Source organism: Callospermophilus lateralis, chromosome 6 (assembly GCF_048772815.1).
Source record: "Callospermophilus lateralis isolate mCalLat2 chromosome 6, mCalLat2.hap1, whole genome shotgun sequence".
Lineage (NCBI taxonomy): Eukaryota > Metazoa > Chordata > Mammalia > Rodentia > Sciuridae > Callospermophilus > Callospermophilus lateralis.
In genome coordinates this window covers 133,217,591-133,238,580 of record NC_135310.1, presented here as the reverse complement: position 1 = coordinate 133,238,580, position 20,990 = coordinate 133,217,591, and the positions used below count along the sequence as shown (strand labels likewise).

Sequence of the window (20,990 nt, the reverse complement as noted above, 5' to 3'; positions counted from 1 at the left end):
TAACAACAGCAACACCCTCCCCAGTGGTTATGTCACTCTTCCTGTCTGAATTTAGCTCCAGAATCTTACAATATTATTTATCTTTCAGTAAGAGCTGGATCCTCTCCTCTTCTTCATCAGACTGTCTAGAGTTATGGCTGTCTTCTATACCTCCACCTCAGGGATGACTTGGTTCCTCAGGGACATTTGGCATTGTTTTGGACATTTTTGAAGATCTTGACTGTGTGTGTGCATGTACATGTGTGTGAAAAGGGTCAGGAATATTGCTAAACATGTCATAGTGCACAGGACAATAAAGAATTACCTCATTCCAAATGTCAATAGTATTGAGGTTGAGATAACCTGACTTATTCCAACTGCAAACCCCTAGTGTTCCTTGTTCCTCCCTGCAAATAGATGAACATGCCACTTACTTCACTGGCTATATGGAGGTGACCAGCATGAACCTCTTCAGACTTTTGGTACTCTCATAGTTTTCTCAGTTGTAAAATGGGGACAATAATGGTGCTTACCTCTTAGGATTATCTTGATGATTAATGAGCAAACATAAGGAAAATGCTTAAAATTAAAATTACCTGCTGAGATTTAAGCAGTTAATTAGTCTCAATATATTAAATATATCAAGTATTAGCTTATCTTTATTTATGCCCATGCTTACTTTTTTCCTTTAGTCCCTGGGGGTGAAGTGTTACTTCTCCTTTTGAAGGTTGGTTCTTCTTGGCCTCATGTCCTCTTATCTCTTTTCTTTTTTCTTTCTTTTCTTTCTTTCTCTGTGTTTTTTTGTCTGTTTGTTTGTTTGTTTTTGAGATAGGGTCTTGCTAATTTGCCCAGGCTGGCCTCAAACTTCTAATTTTCCTGCATCAGTCTCCTGAGTTGCTGAGATTATAAGAATGCTCCATGGTCCCTGGCCAACTTTCTTTTATTTATCCTATATTTTCAAATTCTTCCTGTCTCAAAACAATAATCCTCCCTTGACCCTGGCTTTCCCTTATGCCATTCTGAAAGATCACTTTTTTCAAGGTCCAAACTATCATTTTAGCAGGAGTGACTCAGAAATTGACAGCTATGCTCATCTTCTGGGTCTCTATACTTCCTTCTATGATTAGAGTATGGGTGAAGTGTTCCACCACCCAGTTATTTTAGACTCTTCCATCTTTCTTACCCCAACATCCAGTTAATGACAGGGTCCTGCATGATTCATAGTGTATTTGACAACCATGCTCCTCCCTCTTCATCTCATTGCTCCTGGTATCACTGGTCTCCACCATCTCTCTCACTTAAGTTGCTGAAACAATCTTATAACCAATTTTTCTTTCCTTACTTTTTGCTTTTACTTCTTCTGTGCTGCAACCACACGAAGCTTCTGAAAAGTACTTCTGATTATTTCATGTCCCTGCTTGAAATTATTTAGGGGTTTGACATTGTCAATGACAAACGTATAAGCCATTTAATTTTGTATACAAGACTCTTCCTGACTTCTTAGTGGGTGTTGGGTTTGGTCGGCAAGTTTTGCACCTTGCAGAACTTTGAGGATTCAGACTCTTTTTTCCTCCTGTGGCTCCGCCATTCTCTGCATTTATCTGGTGAAGCAAAAATGAGCATGAGGTAATCTATGTAGGAGGATTTCATTGATTAGGCCCAGAATTGATACACATTACTTTTATTCATAATTCACTGAAGAGATCTTGTTCATACATCCATACTTAACTGCAATTGAGACATGGAATCCCAAGGAAAACATAAATGGGTGTCCAAGGGAGGTGAGGGGGAATGTCAATAGATAGATAGTGTCTGGCTTTCACGTCTAAGACACCCAATACTTTTGTTTTCTCACTTTTAGTTATTTGTTTTTAAACATTTAACTTGAGTCACCTCTCCTATGAAGATTTCCTTCACTCATATCCCTCCTTCAGAGCTTCCACTCACATCTTCGTTCTCCACTATATTCTTGGTGGTTTTGGAACATCATTTAACTTATTTGCTTATATATTTGTGTATGTGTCTGTCTTCCTTAATAACTAGAGGCTTCTTAAAGGCAGGGACTGTGACTGATTCTATTTTCCTAGTGGTTAGAGAAGTGCTTTACTCATTTACTAAGTATCTGTTTTAATCAACTTTCTAATTTTTTTTAATATCTGTAACCAAAAGACCTGACAAGTATGACATAGAAAAACAAAAGTTTATTTGGGGCTCACAGTTTCAGTTCATTGGTAGCTAACTCCATAGTTCTGGGCTCAGATGAGGTAGAACAGTATAGTGTAGGAAACCAGTTCAAGATATGGTAATCAAGAAGGGGAGGAAGAGGGGTGGGGAAAGAGAGAGATGTACTTAGGGGATAAAATATACACCCCAAAGGTGCACTTTCAGTCACCTGCTCCTTGCAACCACAGCCTACCTTCCTACAGTTATCACCCAGTTAATCCATATAAGTGGATTAAGCCACCGATCATGTTCCACTTCTCAATCATTTCACCTATGAAAAGTTTTGCATTGTCTCACACATGAACTTTTGGGGGGACATCTCATAACTAAACTATATCAGTGAATAAATACATGATTCTTGGGTGGAAGAGCAGTCTAGTCAGTTTCTTTTCTTTCTTTGTGTTTGATTTTGCAGTATTGGGAATTGAACCCAGGGCCTCATGCATGCTAGGCAAATACTCCACCATTGGGCAACATATCCCAACCCCCAATTTCTAAAGATCTTTTAAAGTTTTGGTACTCAAAAGAATCGTGTGTGTGTGTGTGTGTGTGTGTGTGTGTGTGTGTTAAAAGTTTTACTCTAAAACTAAGTACAAGTGATTATGGAAGAATATCTAATTTATCTGATGTTAACGTACAAGTGTTTAAACACTGTAACTTGTAATCTACTTTGCCAAAGCCTCTAATATCATTTTTTTTCTTTCTTAAAGGTAATTTTAAAATCTGTTGATAGTGACACACATAGTCTTCTGAGATTTTGTGCATTTATGGAATACCTTAGAGATACTGAGAGAAAAATAAAATTAGTTTTTAACAATTTGGACACAAATTATGATGGTTTGTTTTTGTTTCATTTTGTATTGAACAGTTAGCAAACATGTTTTAGTAAAGGTTTATTATTAGATACAGTCTTCCTGGAAAGCTACTACAAATCTGATTCTGTCATTTGTTTTGCTGTTAGTTCTTGTAAGGAATATTTTTAAGTATGGTAGTTTTTATTTAATACTATCTCTCAAAAACATAAAACACCAGGAAAAGCCTCTACTCTTTGAGCAATATGTTCTTTAGCTAAGGATCTGAGGGATATTTATAACTATTTGGTAAAGTTTTTTGCATGATTAAAGTTCCATATGTCAGTGGTGGTTAAATTGTATTTCCAGAGATAAGTGTGTTCTAGACAGAAGAAATAGCTCACTGGGAGGTTTTGGTCCTGAAGAACTGGGGGAAGCGAAGGAAGCCAGAAGCACAGAGCAAAGGGAAGCAAAGTAGAATATGAAGCTGCAAAGCAGCACAGGCAAGATTTTGTAAGGTCTTGAGGCCTGGGAAGGTGTCCAGACTTTAGCCTAAATGATAATGAGAAGGGAAAATAATACCATTAGATTTGTGTGGAGCATTAATTTGTATCTGAGTAATAATGTAACAGTTGTACTGGAAATAATGATTTATGAGATATTTGAAAGACATTTAGGCATGGAATATATTCATGACTGAATGTGGACGACAAGGGAAAGAGAAAGAGTGATTGGTTTGAGCAATATTGGAGGGTGATGGTATTTATTGATACAATAAATATCAGTAGGAGGGGCTGAGGATATAACTCAAGTTGGTAGTGTGCTTGCCTCACATTCACAAGGCCCTGTGTTCGATCCCTAGCAAGTACCACAATAACTAAATAAATAAATAAATAAATGATCAGGTAGGCTCTCTAGTATTGTCTTTGTCTTGATTAATAGAAGAAATAATTGAAATATTGCATTGATGTTTCATGGAATATTGCAATAATCTATTAAATACAATTTATCTTATATGTTCACACTTTCCAGTTGATCCTTATTTTCTTTATTTCTTTAAAGGAGTGATTGATATTGAAGAAGTTATTGATGCTTTCAAGTTGATAGGTGTAACTATTTTTGAAAAAGATACCATGAAAATTATTGAAAGGTATATATATATATATATATATATATATATATATATATATATATATATATATATATATAAAGGTATATATATATTTTTTTTACATTCATATGTGTATGTATATATATATATATATATATATATATATATATATATATATATATATATATATATTACATTCTATTGTATTAGTTATTGTCCATTATTTATCAATACCACATGGTTTAATTACCATGTCCTTATAATACAGGTCTGCTATAGATTTTGAAAGTCCCCAAAGGCCCACATGTTGAAGGCTTGCTTGATCCTTATCCCCTAGGACTACTGAGAGGGGGTGGAACCTTTAGAAGGTGGGGTCTAGTGGAAGGAGGTTAGATCACTGGGGGCATGCCTTTGAAGAAGATATTGGGATCCTGATTCTTTCCTGTCCCTGCTTCCTTACTACCATGTAGTGAACAGCTTTGTACCACCAAGTACTCCTGACCATGATGTACTGCTTTGCTGCAAATCTAAGAGCTAATAACCAAAAGGTAATCTTGGAATGAAACTTCCAAAGCTGTGAGCCAAAAATAATTGTATCCTCCTTTTTAAATTATATATGTATAAACTAATAATTGAACCTAGGGTTGAACTAAGCTACATCCTCAACCCTTTTTATTTTTTATTTTGAGAAAGGATCACACTAAGTTGCTTTGGGCCTTCCTAAATTGCTGAAGGTGGCTTTGAACTTGCAATCCTCCTATCTCAGCCTCCTGAATTGCTGGGATTACAGGTATGCACCCCCAGCAAATCCTTTCTTCTTTAAGTTGATTATTTCTGGTATTTTGTCACTTTGACAGGAAGCTAATTAACACAATATCTTTATAATCACTTTAGAATCAAGGTCCTGTCTTACTTTCTTAATCTTCAATAGCATCAATCCTATTCTTGGTTCCTCATTCTTATGATCTTATATACTTTCATAAATTATATATAAAGTTTAGAACCAGCCTGTTTAGTTACATACACATAAGCATACACACACATATACTCCCTTTTTGGATTTTGATTATAATTTATTAAATGTGTCAATTGATTTGCTGGTGAATTGGCAAATTTATAATATGAAATATTCTCTCATAAACATTACATTTTCATTTATTTAGATTTTTTAACATGTGCACTTACTTATTGTAAAAGAAAAAAGAAATAATGGCAGTGCCAGGGGATGAGTGGCTACCATCCTCCTAGCACACAACAGCACAGTCACAGGGGAGTCAGACACTTGAGTTCTGGAGACATGGGGGTGCACCAGGGACAGCCGAGGCCAAGCCACTTTCTAGATGTTCACTGGATGGTGTACTTGTCCCACTTCTCTTCAGGGTCATAGGGCTCCCAGCAGCTGGCAGGGAAGATGTGCTTGTTCTTCTCATACCAGCTCCTCAGCACACCTTTCCTGCATGAGACTCATGCTTCTCCACCGTGGCATCGCTGAGTAGCCGCACATTATCATGAACATCAAAGTTGAAGAGCGGCCCAATCCTCCCATGTAATGAAGATGTCATAAAAATTGTGATGATGGGAAATAATTAAGTCCTCCTTGATGTAAATGAGCTGCTCCACCCCTGATGACCTCAGTGAAAGCAGTTTCAACAGTGTGACCTGAGCTCACTGAAGTCTTTAAGTAGGATCTCAAGTGCCTTCTGGAGGAACTGCTGCATTGTATTGCCCTTTTACTGTCTGCCAGTGTCTAGAGCCATCCCAGTAACTGAAGGTGATTTCAATCTCTTCACTCTTAATCTTCTCCTGCTTGGCTTCCCACTCCTGCTGCACTCTTCCTGGAGACGATTTTCCTCCACCTCCCCGTCTCAGTCAGGCAAAAAGCTGGTGTCCACATCTGGGTTCTTTCCCAGTTTCCTTCTCTTTGTGGTGATCTCTTCCTTTTCCAGCTCCTCCTCATACATGGCCACCTCCTCCACATCTTCGCCTCCCTCCTCTTCTTCCTCCAAGGTGAAGGACCGGCTAGAGATCTTCCCCTTGGCCTCCTTCTTGTGCTCTTTCTCTCACAGCTTCTCCAGCTTTAGCTGAAGCTCCTTTGCTCCTTCTTGGCCAGCTGCTTCTCCCACTCCTTCACCAGTGCTTCCTGTTTGGCTTTCATGTCATTCAGGGTCACAAGACCCATGGTGCTGTACTTGAGCTCTGACTCACACCATCATAGTGTGCAGAGAACTTCTTGTCAATGTTGGATTACATTATGTTCTCATCTATGATCAGCTGCTTCCTCTGCCCCATCTGCTCCTGCTGTTTTTCCCGTTTCATCATCAGATTCATGGCGCGGCCTGCCTCACTCAGGCGTCCTTGTACTGAGCTATGGTGGCGGCAGTGGTGGCTGTAGCAGCAACAACTGTGACAGGGGCCCTGCTAAATCCTAGATTTTTTTTTAAACAGAAGGCATCAATACTGAAAAATGTCTATTGGGAGATTTCTCAGTGAAATCAGTTTCAGCAATGTGATAAAGGGCTACATCAGACTGCAGAGGGCTATTGAATGAAAAGGAGGTGAGAAGGTGAGGTCTGTTATTGTGGTTTATTAATTTAGAAATATGAGATAAAAAAGAGAACAATTAAGCACGTCTAAATGTTGTATATTTTTTTGAGGATAGGTGAGCTTTGAGGAAAAATATCTGTCAGAGAAGGACATGTTGCATGTGTTGCAGAGAGAGGAGGTGGCTTATAGCTGACTGGGAGGGGTTGAAACCAACAGTCAAAGATTGTGTGTGTGTGTGTGTGTGTGTGTGTGTGTGTGTGTGTGTGTGTTGAGGTGGAAAACTGCAGTTTACACATGGTAAATAGAGAAAACTTTGAAAGTGACATTTGAGTATATCTGAAGGAGGTGAGATGGAAGACTTGATGAATCCCAAGGGAAAGAGCTTTCTAGACAAAGAAAATATGAAGAGGTAGGGGCTGAAGTGCATTTGGAATAGAGTGAATGAGAAAGAGGATGATAGGAGGTGTGTGACTGAAGAGGTAACAGGCCATATCATATGAGGTCTTGCAGGAAATTGTGAGGACTTTGACTTTTACTGATATATTATTGGATGACTTTAAACAGGTGTGTGATATGATCTAACTTAAGTTGTAACAGCCTCACTCTGGCTGGTGTATTAAGAGTAGCTAGGGTAAGGATGAAATTAAGGAAAGCAATTAGGACAGTTTTACAACACAGACAAAATTGGAGGGTGGCTTGTACTAGGATGGAAGAAGTAAGAACTGTATAGATTATTGATATATTTTGAATTGGCGACACAATTTACTTCTGGGTCATGTGTATGATACAAAAGAGGGTAGTCAGGAGTTTTGATATAAGCACTTAGAATACTGGGGTTGCCATGTAGTGGGATGGACAAGACTGTGAGAGAAGCAGGTTTAGGACAGAGTGAATATCATAATCTAGTTTTGTTTTTGTTAAGTTTCAGATGCTAGTCTGACATCTAAGTGAAAATGTCCAGTAAGCAACTTGAACTAAGAGTCTGGAATTCAAAGGAACACCCCAGCTAGAGATTTGTGAGTTGTGTACTTCCAGATAATCTTTAAAGCCATGAGACTGAGAGAGATGACCAGGGAGAGAATGCAGTATACTGAGTCCTAATCTTTTCTAATGATAAGAGAGAGGGGATATGGGGAGAATCAGTCAAAGTGACCCAGAAAGAGCAACTAGAGAGAAGGAGAAAACAGTAGAATACTCTGTTCTAGAAGCCAAATACAGATAAGAATTTGGGAGGAGATAGTTATCTCTGTCACATGACTCTGATAAGCTAAGACAAGGACAGGGGATAGACCACTGGATTTAGCCCTGTGGAAGCCATTGGTGGAGTAATGGTGGTGAGAGAGCTTAGTCGGTTCAAAAATGGCAAGGAGAGATTGGAGACAGGTAGATAACTGTTGATGAAGTGTTGCTGCAAGGACAGAGACCCAGACAGAGTGATAGTGGGGAATGTGGGGACAAGAATCTTTTTGTTTTTGTTTGTTTATGATGAAACTGCTTGAGCACTCATGTTTTGGGGAGAATTGGGATGACCCAACTCTTTCAGCTACATCCTACCTTCTTTAATTAGTACCCAGTTAATCCCTATCAGAAATGAATGCTCTGATTAGGTGAAGGCTCTCATAACACAATCACTTAACCTCTAAACTTTCTTGCATTATCTCACACATGAGCTTTTGGGGGACACCTCATAGCTAAACCATAGCATCCTGTTTGTGTTTTCTGGAAAATCCCTAAAAACTCCTGAGGCCAGAGAAACTAGTGCAGTAGGCAGTGTGTATGCAAGAGCTTCACTTAATGACTATGTACCACAAGTCCTTATGTTGAATATTGATTTTGTATGTTAATTTTATACTGGCTTTGTATATTGACTCCCCTATGTAAATTTATTGCATAATTAAAGCAAACATGCTTATTACTGTGACAATACAAAATATGTATCTCATTCTGAGTTTAAATACCTTTTTGTCTTCAATATAAAAATGGTAATTGTCTTTTAGCTACAATGGACAAGGCAAGATATTTTCATTTTGGTTCTTAGTTCTTTGTTCTTCATATTTTAGTCAGTTTTCCCTCCTTTCCTCTTCACATATATATTGCTGATTTTCTCCACAATCACTAAGTATCCAACTGTCAGAGTGTAAGGATTGGTGGCCTGCTCTATCCCCTAGAAACAAATAGCTTTTTAATACCACTTATTTTAAAATCACTTTTGCATCTTCTCTTTCTGGACTATATTTAATTTGTTTTCTTTTCTGCTATCCTCACTCACATGCTGAATCCCATTGTTCTAGGATTAATTTTTCTTCTATAATACTCATTATATATAATTTGTAGAGCACATTCTCTGTCACTGTCTCAAAGCTAAACTGAATATGTTTTTTCCAAAATGTGCTCTGGTCTGTTGGTCACAGATTTTGTTAGGTTCCATCTTTTTTCCTCTGCTTACACAGACCACACTGATCACATTGTTAAGGGTCTCACAGCCACTTGTTAGCTATTATCTCATTTTCTTCAAGAGTAGAAAACAAAGCAGTCAAATCTATGGCATGTTTGGCAGTGTCCCAAATCTAATGTGTCCCTGGAAACTGCAGAATTAAACAAAATGTACATGCTTTCTAAGGTGTCTGATCACCAGAACAGAATAGCACAGCTTCCTTTACAGGAGAAACTTGAAACACTTTTTAGACCTGGAACTCTCAAAGTTTTTTTTTTTCAAATTGTACTGTGACTCTTCAGAGTTCTTCTTCCCCTTTCAAAGGATCAGAGTTTAGAAACAAATAATGTGAAGATGGTGAGCCCTTTAGTAGAGATGGTGAAAGAGGGTGGTGTCATTTCTTTGTGGAGAGGAAATGGTATGAACATTCTCAAGATTGCTCCTGAGATAGCTGTTAAGGTCTGGTCATATGAACGGGTAAAGCCATATGCCCCAGATACTAATTAACAAAGAAAAGTCATTACATTGTATTTTTTAAAGAATCACTCATATTATTATAAAACAATGGGAAAGTTGTTAATGGCTATATTGTAATATTATTATAATGTCATTATTATAACATTAGTACTTATTTTACAAATATAATTTATTTTGTAAAACTTTTTTTATTTTGTAAAAATTTATTCTAATTAGTTAACATGACAGTAGAATGCATTTTGACACACTGTATACAAATGGAGCACTTCTCATTTCTCTGGCTTCAGTGTGCAGAGTCACACTGGTAGTGTGATCATACATGTATATAGGGTAATAATGTCTTATTCCACCATACTTCCCACCTCCAAACCCCCTCCCCTCCCCTCCACTCACACCACTCTGCCCAATTCAAAGTTCCTTCATTTCCCCCTTCCCCCCATTAAGGATCAGCATTTGCTCATCAGAGAAACCATTCAGCCTTTGATTTGTGGGGGGTTATTTTCTTATAATACTGTATTTAAAGACCTTCTTTTTGGTAAATATTTTCTGAATATAAGTTTAGATAATTTGAGATTTTACAGAGAAACTTCACAATAGTATACTAAAGTTCAGTGAATTCTACAGGAACATCAGTGAATCAAGGGAAATAAAATGAAGTAGTGGGCAGAGTAAAAACTTTAGAGACAACAGATTTGTGTTTTAATTTTAGCTTAGTGTGTTCTAGCTGTGTGCCCTTGGAAAAGTTCCACATCTCTGAACTTCAGTTGTCTCATCCACAAAATGTGTAAATTATCTGTCAAATGGCCTGATATATAGGAAGCACTCAGTAAATGGTGGTTCTAGTATTACATTCAACATAGTACAGGATACTCTCTTAGGAGGACACAGAGGGACCCAAACTTGGTTGAGGGAAGGCTTCCTTGAGGAGGTTATGTTTACATGAAAAGCCAAAAAATAAGTGAAAAATTTTATCAAAACTGAGAAAATAGAATGTTCCAGGCAGAGGGAGCAACATGTACAAAACTCTGAAGGTAAAAAAATAAAATAAAATAAAATAAAACAAGATATGTTTGAGGTACTGAAAGAAGTGCAGTGTGGCTAGAGTAGAGACAGTGGTTAAAAAATGACATTGAAGAGGCAGGCAGGTAAAGTAGGAAAGGGGCAAGGTGTATGGAGGGAAGTAAATTAGGGTGGTATGCAGGAGCCCAGGAGGCAGATGACAGTGAGGCCAGTGGAAACAGACCAGTGGAAAGATTGAAGATATTTAGGAAATAGAGTAGATAAAGTTTATATATCTTATGGAATTTGTATGTGTGCGTGTGTGTGTGTGTGTGTGTGTGTGTGTGTGTGTGTGTGTGAAATGTAAGCTAGGGAGGGAAATTTCTAGTTTGTTCATTGGTGACTGTTTATTGTAATAAGGAAGATCTGGGTAGACACATCCTCTCACAGGGCACCATTCACAGTATATGTACTTTTTATTTTTGTTATTACTTAAAAAAATAGCAATGTCTATCTATCTATTTATCTATTTATCTATCTATCTTGGGGAAATGGGGAATTTTTATATCCAATTTGGAGCCTGTGGAGCTTGAGGTGCCTTTATTAGTGAGAAACATTCAGGTTACAGAAAGTGGCTTACATCATAAAGGAATTAATTATTATTATTGGAAAGCCCCTCAATGGAGTAGACTTTTGATGAGTCTTGGTTTAGGACTTCAAGACTCCATTTCCTCTTCTCTTCTGTCTGTCATAGACTGTCTTACCTTCAAATATCTCTCATTTGTGGTTGAAGCTTTCAGGGGTTCATGTGACTGTGTTCATATGTAGCAGGAGAGCTGACTCTCCTTGTAGTTCTCTAGGAAAACTTTCCTTTTTCTTTTTTCTTTTGGAATGCTGGGGTTGGAACCCAGGGCTTTGAGCAGGCTAGGCAAGCACTTTACCACTGATCCCCACCCCTGTATCTTCCAAATACTTTTAAGAAATGTCCCACCCAAATTTCCTTGGGTATTAATGACCCAGATTATGTCAGATGTCCATCCTTGAACTAATTACTAAGTCTTATCAATAGGAGGCACTGATTGTCTTGGAACAAGAAGTTAAAATAAAGACCACCAAGGCCAAGGAAGTATTCTGTTGAAATTTCATTCTGTAAGGAAAGATTTAACATTAAAGATTTAAAAATAATTACCCCTTCTTCAGTTTCTATGTGGTAAGCAATTACACATAAAGTATTATTGCAGTCAATCCTCACAACAGTTTCAGAAAATAGGAACTGCTAGTGTACTAGTGACCAGGTTAGCAAAGACATTTGCCTTCATTTTCCAGGTGAAGAAACTGAATTACAGAACTGTTAAGTGACTTGCCAGATGTGGTGCTGCACACCTATAATCCTAGCTACTTGGGAGAATGAAGTAGGAGGATCATGATTTCAGAGCCATTCTAGGCAACTTAAGTGAGACCCTGTCTCAAAATTAAAATTAAAAATGGATCAGTACATAGCTTAGTATAGAGTGTCCCTGGGTTATATCTCCAGGAAATTAGAAAAAGAAAGAAGGGGAGGAGGAGGAGGACTAAAGAAAAATTAGGTAACTTGTCCTGGAATACTAAGTGAGAAAGCCAAGTATGAAACCTGTTTTATTTTTCATGTTATGGTGAAACCATACTTTTGAAATGAAATTATTCCCTGCCTCTACTGGCAGGTGAGTCTGGAGTTTTTCTGCCTCTGCCCATAAGTTTGCAGGCCTACACAGCTGATAAATGTTGCAGCTCTTAATGATGGGCTGTGCCCTCCAGGGTTTCAGCAAACCAAAGCAGCTCACCATCAATTTCTCCTTCTTTTTGGGTTCTTGTCTCCTGAATTCAAAGAATGAAATCCATATACCAGGATGAATACCTGTAAGAACAGAATTTATTAAAGAAGAATTTACTGTAGAAAAAATATAATTTAATTGCTGTCTTTAATGAAAAATATATCTGAGTTTTTGAAGTGAACTCCTCACCAGGAAACTCAGAATATGCTTTTATCATTAGCAGTAATTATAAGCATAGGGAAAATCAATTGCTAGGGATGAATCTCCAGAGCCATGACATCTAAGCAAGCATTTCTGTTGCTGTTTTTGTTTTTCACATTTTCCTTCCAATGGAACTTAAAATTGTGCTCCTGCTTCCCTGCTGAAAAAAATCCAGTTGGAATTTTGGAAAGAAACCAGAATTACAATAATGAATCTTTTCTTCTAGGAAAGAGCAATCTTTCTCTTTCTCTCTCTTCTATTATATTCTTTGATAAAGTTATACTGATTAAGATGGGTAAGCCTGCAGGTAGCACAGATTGAGAAATAAGAGCCAAAGTTCAGTTTTGAAACTATTGATTGAATAAAAATCTTCATTGATTTTATGGCAAGCATTGAAAACAAAATCCCTGTATGTCTGTGGCCATTGGCGGTGTGTGTGTGTGTGTGTGTGTGTGTGTGTGTGTGTGTGTGTGTGAAATCCTACTATGAGTTTATTAGGATACAAAGGTTGGAGATGGGTTTATAAGAGCATCTTTTTGGTTCCTTATTTTGATCAATACAGTACCTGTAGCTATACTCTTACATTATTTGGATAGAAGAAATATCATTTAATTCAAGCAGGCATTATTTTCCACAAAGTTCAATTCAGAAATTTGGTAAAATATTTTAAGTACTGAATTTGTAAAATATGTCTATGTGAAGCTCAAATATCCATAAATACACTGCCATTGAAAGCATAGCTTGACCTAAAATACTATTATCTTTTACATTCTTTAATAATAGATAAACTCTAAGAGTCCACAATTTAAATTTAATTTAGCACAGAATGTTCTAGGTTGGATAGTTGATCAGTGATCTTATAACATTATTTTTTACCACATCCAGGTTTGAAAAACTAATATGACCATAGGTAAAACCGGACACTACTGTAGGACATTGGATTGTGCCAGGAATATTTGAAAGTTTCAAAAAGCTAGAGGCTCCTACAGACACCTTGTTCCTAGTCTTCTTGCTGTCACACCATATGCAGGTGTAGCTGTTCCTGCTAATAAGGTGAGTTGGTTTCTATGATGGAGTGACATTAGAATTATTTTGTCTGCAATCATAATACAAGTTCTTTTACCAAATCATACATTTAAGTCAGAGTTAATAGAAAATAAGTTTTTCATAGTCATTTTCCTGGCTTCTTTCTTCCTCAGGAATATATGCTAATTTCCTAAAAGTGTTGACCTCAACCCTTCTTCTCTCCCTGCACATCACTGCTCTCCCTTGGTGACTCTATTGTTGGCTTTTAATTCCAGACACTTAGAGATCTGGACTTTTCATTCCTTTACTGATTGGCCAGTTCACCAAAGTTATTAAATGACATTGACTTGCTTTCTTTCTATCATCAGAAGTCTGTTTGACTTATTGTTACTTTTGTTCTGAGTTTCCTTTTGAGTAGTTTCTGGTAATAGGGTTTATCTACTACAAATCAATTAAAATCATTTGATTCTGAAAAAAAAGTAAGGGATGAATGTAAGTCTTATTTTGAAGTGTGAAGGGATGCAAAATGACAATGACCTGTTTTCTGTTTTAGTAGTGTCCAGAATACATCACTCTCTGTAGATGCTTCTGACAAACTATTAAACATGGCCTTCCTTATCCAGCTTCCTCCCTTTTTGGTATTCCTGAGTGCCTCCCACTGCAGAGACATTTTGATTTTTACTAGTGGTTAGGGTAGTGATTAGCATTGTGTACTCTATTTTAGGATCATGGAGTCAGACTGCTGGAGTTTCTATTCCAATATTTATTTTAACCTCTCTGTGCCTGATTTCTCTCACCATAAAAAAGGGGATTTATTCATTCATTAAACAGTTATTGTTGCATGCACCAGGTTCTGTTCTAAGTGCACCAAGCAAACAAACAAACAACAAAAATAAAAATAAAAATAAAGCAGACATTCCTGGCCTTGTAGTTTTTATATTCTTTCATTTGGTGACAAATGATAACCATTTGAAACATAATATGTTAATGATGAGAACTATGGAGAAAAAACAAGACGGAAAGGAGGATGGGTAGTATTAGAGACTGAAATTTTAGAGGATGGTTCAGGAGGAACTTCCTTAGAAGTTGACTTTTGAAGGTGTGAAGAAAGTGAGAGTCAAGACATGCATGTATCTACAAGGAGAACACTCAGGGTGAGAGCATATGCAGCTGGAGTGAAGAGAGCCAGAAAAGACTATGGGAGATGGGGTCAGAGATCAAGTAGGAGGCTTGACTTAGCAGGGCCTAGTTTATCATATAAAAGCATTTAATTTTTACCCTAGGTGAAATGGGAAGCTATTAGAGAATTTTGAGCAGAGAAGTGTCATGTATGACAAGATTTTTTTCCAAAGTAACAGCTTTATTGAAGTATAATTCACAAAATTTTATTATGTGAATGTAGCACTTTTTCATTCATCAATCTCTCATAATTTGGGCTATTTGCCTTTTCTATATTATAATAGTGCTATGAAATATAAATATAGGTTTTTGGGGGGAAATATTTTTTTCTTTCTCTTTGGTATCTAGAAGCAGAATTGCTGAGTCATTTGATAATTCTATTTTTTAACTTTTTAGTCTTTTTTAAATTGTATTTAGTTTTAGATAGACACAATATTTTTATTTTCATTTATTTATTTTTTAGGTGGTGGTGAGGATTGAACCCAGGGTCTCACGCATGGGAGAAAAGCATTCTACCAGTGAGCTACAACCCCAGCCCAAATGTTCAACCTTTTAAAAATTGTCAGATGTTTTCCAAAGAGACCACATGATTTGATATCCACATCCTAGTCAACATTTGTTACTATTTGATTATAGTTGTTTTAGAAGATAGTAGTTTAATTGGTGTATCTTTTAATTGTTTAATTGTAAGATTTTTATACATATTAGATACAAATCTTCTATCAGATTATTTAAAATTGTTCTCTCCCTTCCATTTCTGTTTTTTTTTTCACATTCTCTATGATATCCTTTGAAACAAATGGTTTTAAATTTGGATAAAGTCCAGTTTGTCTATTTTCCTTTTTTACATGTGTTTTTGGTATCATTTCTAAGAAACAACTGACTAAGATCACAGAGGATTAACTTCTATGATTTCGTGTAAGATTTTTATAGTTCAGAATTTTTACATTTAGGTTTATGATCTTTTTTAATTCATTTTTTAATATGGTGATAGGCTGGAGTTCAATTTCATTCTTTGCAAGTGAATAGTCAGTTGTTCCAACACCATTTGTTGAGAAGACTGTTTTTTCACCTTTGTCAAAAATCAATTGACCATAAATGTAAGGGTTTATTTCTGGACCCTTGTTTCTATTCTATTGCTTTGTATTTCTGCTCTTAGGCCAGCACCATACTTTCTTGATTTCTGAGCTTGGTAGTTGTATTTTGAAATCAGGAAGTGTGAGTCTTCCAACATTGTTCTTCTCTTCTAAGTATTATTTGGCTATTCTGGGTTCCTTGAATGTGAACTTTAGAATCAGTTGATGTTAGTTTTAGGAAAATAGAGAGTATGAAGTAAAGGTCTTTACATTCAGGGAGAGTAAGGGAATATGGTATATATAATTCCAGGGTAAAATTAAAGTCTACTTAAGATGTGATAATCATAAATTTTAAATGAAACCAATAAGCTTGGGTCTGGGTTTTTTCAGCCACATTTAGTTGCATGGGAGCAGGCATAGAGGAAGAAGAGTTGATTTTAAGCAGGTTGTTCTGTTATGCTAACATGATAAAGAGAGAAAAGCTAACATGATAAGGAGAGAAAAATTAGACAAGGGAATTGTAGGATAATAATAGAATTATTATGTCATGAAGGTAGTAAGAATATTAAGGTAATATGTGTAAAATGATCAGATCTGCCCACTCATATGGAAAGCTGTCTATATATGTGAAATATCATTATTATTATCAATTATGTGTCAGAGATTTTCCTTTTGCTAAGCTTGTTGTTTTACCTTGACACTTGATCCAGGTCTTTGCTCCATCAGTGTTCTCTTCTTTCAGTTTGGCAATCTCCTTCAGATCTCTTTCAACAAAAAACAACAACTAAATAAAACAAAACCCAAATCTCCTTCCTAATTCTTCTTCCATAATTAGTGACTACTATTGCTGGTGGAAATGTAAAATCATGTGGCCATTTTGGATAACATTCTGCATTTCTCATTCATGTATTTCTAAAGGATATGAAATAACATCTATACTATATTTCCTCATGTTTTATGCTTTCCTTAAGTGATTATAGTCTATTTTCTAGTCCTTGACTTGCAGTTGAAGGTTAAGTAAAAATCCCAAGTGAATTTGACAATTAGTCAAGTTTGGGAAATACTAAATGAAGAAAGCCTTAAAATTAATGTATTTGTTTGCTAGGCCTGCCATAGCAAAATACTCATGGTAGATGGTTTAAATAGCAGAACTTCTCATGGTTCTGTAGGACAGAATTCTAAGACCAAGGTGCTAGTAGATGTGTTTTTGCTGAGAGTTCTTTCCTTTGCTTGCAGACTGTCACCTTCTCTGTCCTCACATGGTCTTTCCTCTGTATGCATGCATGTCTCTATTCAAATTTCCTCTTATGAGGAAACCAGTCATATTGCATGAGAACCCACCTTAAAAGAGCTCATTTTAGGGCTGGGGTTGTGGCTCAGTGGTAGAGCACTTGCCTAACATGTGAGAGACACTGGGTTTGATTCTCAGCACTGCATATAAATAAAATAAGTAAATAAATAAAGGTCCATCAACAACTAAAAAATACTTTTAAAAGAGTTCATTTTAATTTAATTACCTCTTTTTAAAAACATTGTCTCCAAATATAGTTATATTCTGATGAGCTGAATGTTAGGGCTTCAGTATTTGAACTTCGAGAGGACACAATTTGGCCATAACAAGAAGTCAGGGCATTATCTAACATTTTTATATTAAAATGATTACTAAATGACCACTAAATATTATATACTCACTTTTCATTATGTTGCTAAAATTGGTGGGTCATAAATATATATCCAGTAACTCTTACTACTTTGGAGTGCTGCATTCTGTATTTTATGATCTTTGCTATACCACAGAAGATAGGATTTGTATCTACCTAAGAAAAAATATTAACCTATTATTTTGGCTCACCTTGTAATTGTTGTTTAAGTGTATTCTCATTTTGTTCTCTGTTAGGTTTTAAAAACTTATTGGCTAAACACATATGCAGAGGACCCTGAGTTGGTGACACTGATGGAATATAGTGCCCTGTCTAACTTTTGTGGTCAGTTTGTCAGCTACCCCTGTTCCTAGTGAGAACTTGCATGCAGGTTCAAGGTGGGTTTTTGTGAGGATGACCTTGTAAAAAGCTCTACATGGTTTAGATATTTCTTTTTAAATTTCTTTTCTGGAGAGTGTCTTGGGATCTTCCTCATTTTAATCAGTGCTTGGTTTCTGGAAAATATGAAATTATGAAGCTCTTGTCATTTGAGTGGTAATGGTGCTATTTATTTCAAATCAAGTTTAAACTTTATAACACATAAAAATGGAATATAGTGCCTTGGGGATATGAATGACTTCACAGTCATTCATATAGTCCGGACTATTCTTTAACTAGCATTTATAAGATAAAGATTATCTTATAACTAGCATTTATAAGTTAACTAGCATTAAGTAGCATTTATAAGAACATATAAATTAACTAGCATTTATAACTTAACTGGCATTTATAAGATTGTGATTATAAAGAATCTAGAATTTAGATGTGCATTATGATGAATAAAATTTTTTTGCAACTTGAGACCCACTGAGTTTATTTCACTTAAAGCACTCAATAAAGTACTTCATGATCAAAGAAGATCAAAATGACTAGATTTTGTGCAACATGTGGTGCACTCAGTCTATATCACTTTAAAAGAACTCAATAAATAGTGAATATTAGGAAAAAATGTGTATATCACAGAAGTTTATTGTAGGAATGTTTACAAACATACACACCCATGTACTATTAATTATATTAAGACAGTCATTTCCAGCACTCCGGAATGTTGTTTTGTGCCCCTCCATAAACCCTGCCACTCCTAGGTAAATATTATTGTGGTTTTATCACCATTGATAAACAAGTTTGCCTGTTCTTGAGAACTATGCATTTTCTTGGAGTCATCTATGTTGTTGCATGCAGCATTTTTTTTTGTTGTATATTGTTTTATTATATGAATGCCATTTTTAATCCTTTGTACTGTTAATGATCACAAAATTAAAATAACATTACATTCTCCCTCACTGTGTTGGCTGTGGCCTAGCACTAAGGGGTGGAATGGTGGAGGGCAGACTCAGTGGCCCCAGCAAATATGGACCCAGCCCACACATTGCTGTAGGATGAAGTGCTCAAGTTTATAAACTCCTCAGAGAGAGAAGACACCCCATAGGAAGACAATACCAGAGAAGAATGAACTTGGAAATAAAGGACACTATTGATGAATTATTTGAAATTCTTTTTGTTCACTGCTACTTCTACCGCAAAATACTTACAAAAGCTATGCCACTCTGCTTAATCCAAGAAACAGTATGTCTGGCAAGCACTGCTTTGAAGACTGAAAATTGTGTGGCCAAATCTTGCCAGTGACACTTCCAGTATGGATGTAGCTAAGCAATGGAAACTCAACAAGCTATGAAAAGTAAAAAAGAACTGTGTGTCATATTTTGAGCAGTTGTCTGAGTCTGATTAAGTTGAGTTTGTGGAATATCTTATATCTCAAATGTGTCATTACCAACATGGGCACATAAACTCATATCTTAAACCTGTGCTGCAAAGTGATTTCATAACTGCTCTACTATCTGTAGGATTGGATCATATTGCTGAGAGCATTCTGTCATACAGATGCCATATCACTTTGTGCTGCTGAACTTGTCTGCATCAATGGTACCGAATGACTTTGGATGGCATGTTTTGAAAGAAACTCATCAAGACAATGGTCAGGACAGATTCTCTGTGGAGAGGCCTAGCAGAATGAAGAGCGGGGGGGACAGTATTTATCAGAAACAAACCTTCAGATGGGAATGCTCCTCTCAACTCTTTTTATAAGGTACTTTATCTTAAAATTATACATGATATTGAGAAAATTGAATCTAATTGGAGATGTGAAAGACACAACCTATAGAGAGACTACTGCTGGAGTAAAATGAACAAAGGAGTTTATTGTTACAACCTGCAAGTAGAAAATAATAAGCAGTCTTTGAGACAACACAATAAAGAAATGTATAAAAACACATTGAAGTTCAAGTGAATCTTCACAGGCCTCACAGGTTCTGTCCCATGCTTCCAGTATGGTGAGAGGGTTTGTAACTGGATCATCAGATTCCAGAGTCAGGGTATAGAATGTAAATACAAGTGAAATGCTAAGCCTTGGTTTATCATTGTGAATGAATTCTGCACTTAAATAGCATGATGGTGACCTGCTCCAAAGGTCACCCCATTACTGTGTGAGATATGGCTTCCTTGAATAATATTACCTTCTGAGGTTGCTGGTTGGACATGGAGCTGCTATCAGTGTTGTAGACTTTGATGACAAGGACAGTATTTCTGCATCTGGAGACAACTATAGGAGTTTGAATTTATTAGGCTCTAAATGGATACAAAAGAGACATTGCCTATTTGCAGTACAAAGACAGGCTGGCGGTGAGTGGTTTGTCTGACAACACTATCAGATTGTGGGATGCAGGATGTGATTCCTCTTTAAGAGTGTTAGAAGACCATGCAAAATTGATGCATTATATTTGATTTGATAACAAGAGGATAGTCAGTGGGGCCTATGATGGAAAAATTAAAGTGTAGGAACTTGTGGGTGCTTTGAGCCCCCAATGCTCCTACAGAGACTCTCTATAGACCCTTATGGAACATTCTGGAAGAGTTTTCTGATTCCAGTTTTATGAACTCCAGATTATCATTAGTTACATGATGACACAATCATCCTCTCTGGGACTCCCTAAGTCATCCAGCTACTCAAGTTGACAACCACTTATCCGGTTCTGCTCAGTTCCTCTTCTCAAACACTCACCTACATCTCCAGATAAATTATCATACACTGACATCATACTTACCCAGCACTCATTAAAGTTGCAGTATTTAACATACCAGCCAAGAACACAATGAGCAACCGCAGCAAGAGTCAAAATCCCACCTGGATTACCTGGACCAGTGAGGATCAAGGCTTTGAGACTCCTGCTGGGACATAGTTGGTTTGTGGTCAGCCAGGACAGTCCACCTGGCACAGCTAACTGCTTCAGTGCTGCCATCAGAGATGCCTTCTGTCTTATGTGAAGCATTGGAACATTTTGACCTCCCATGCCATCTCTCCCCATTTCTCCTCTGCACCATTTTCTCTCTTATTTGGTTCCAAATGTGACTTATAAATATATTTAGTATTTTGCCAAAAAAA

The 20,990-nt window shown here is 36.6% G+C and overlaps 2 pseudogenes; one reads left to right on the top strand and one right to left on the bottom strand.

The window, feature by feature from the left end:
* Window positions 1-5,448: 5,448 nt before the first annotated feature.
* LOC143402170 (protein FAM50A pseudogene) lies at window positions 5,449-8,931 on the bottom strand (annotated as a pseudogene).
* A 526-nt stretch (window positions 8,932-9,457) lies between these two features.
* Window positions 9,458-20,470, top strand: LOC143402169 (uncharacterized; annotated as a pseudogene).
* The last annotated feature ends 520 nt before the right edge of the window (window positions 20,471-20,990 follow it).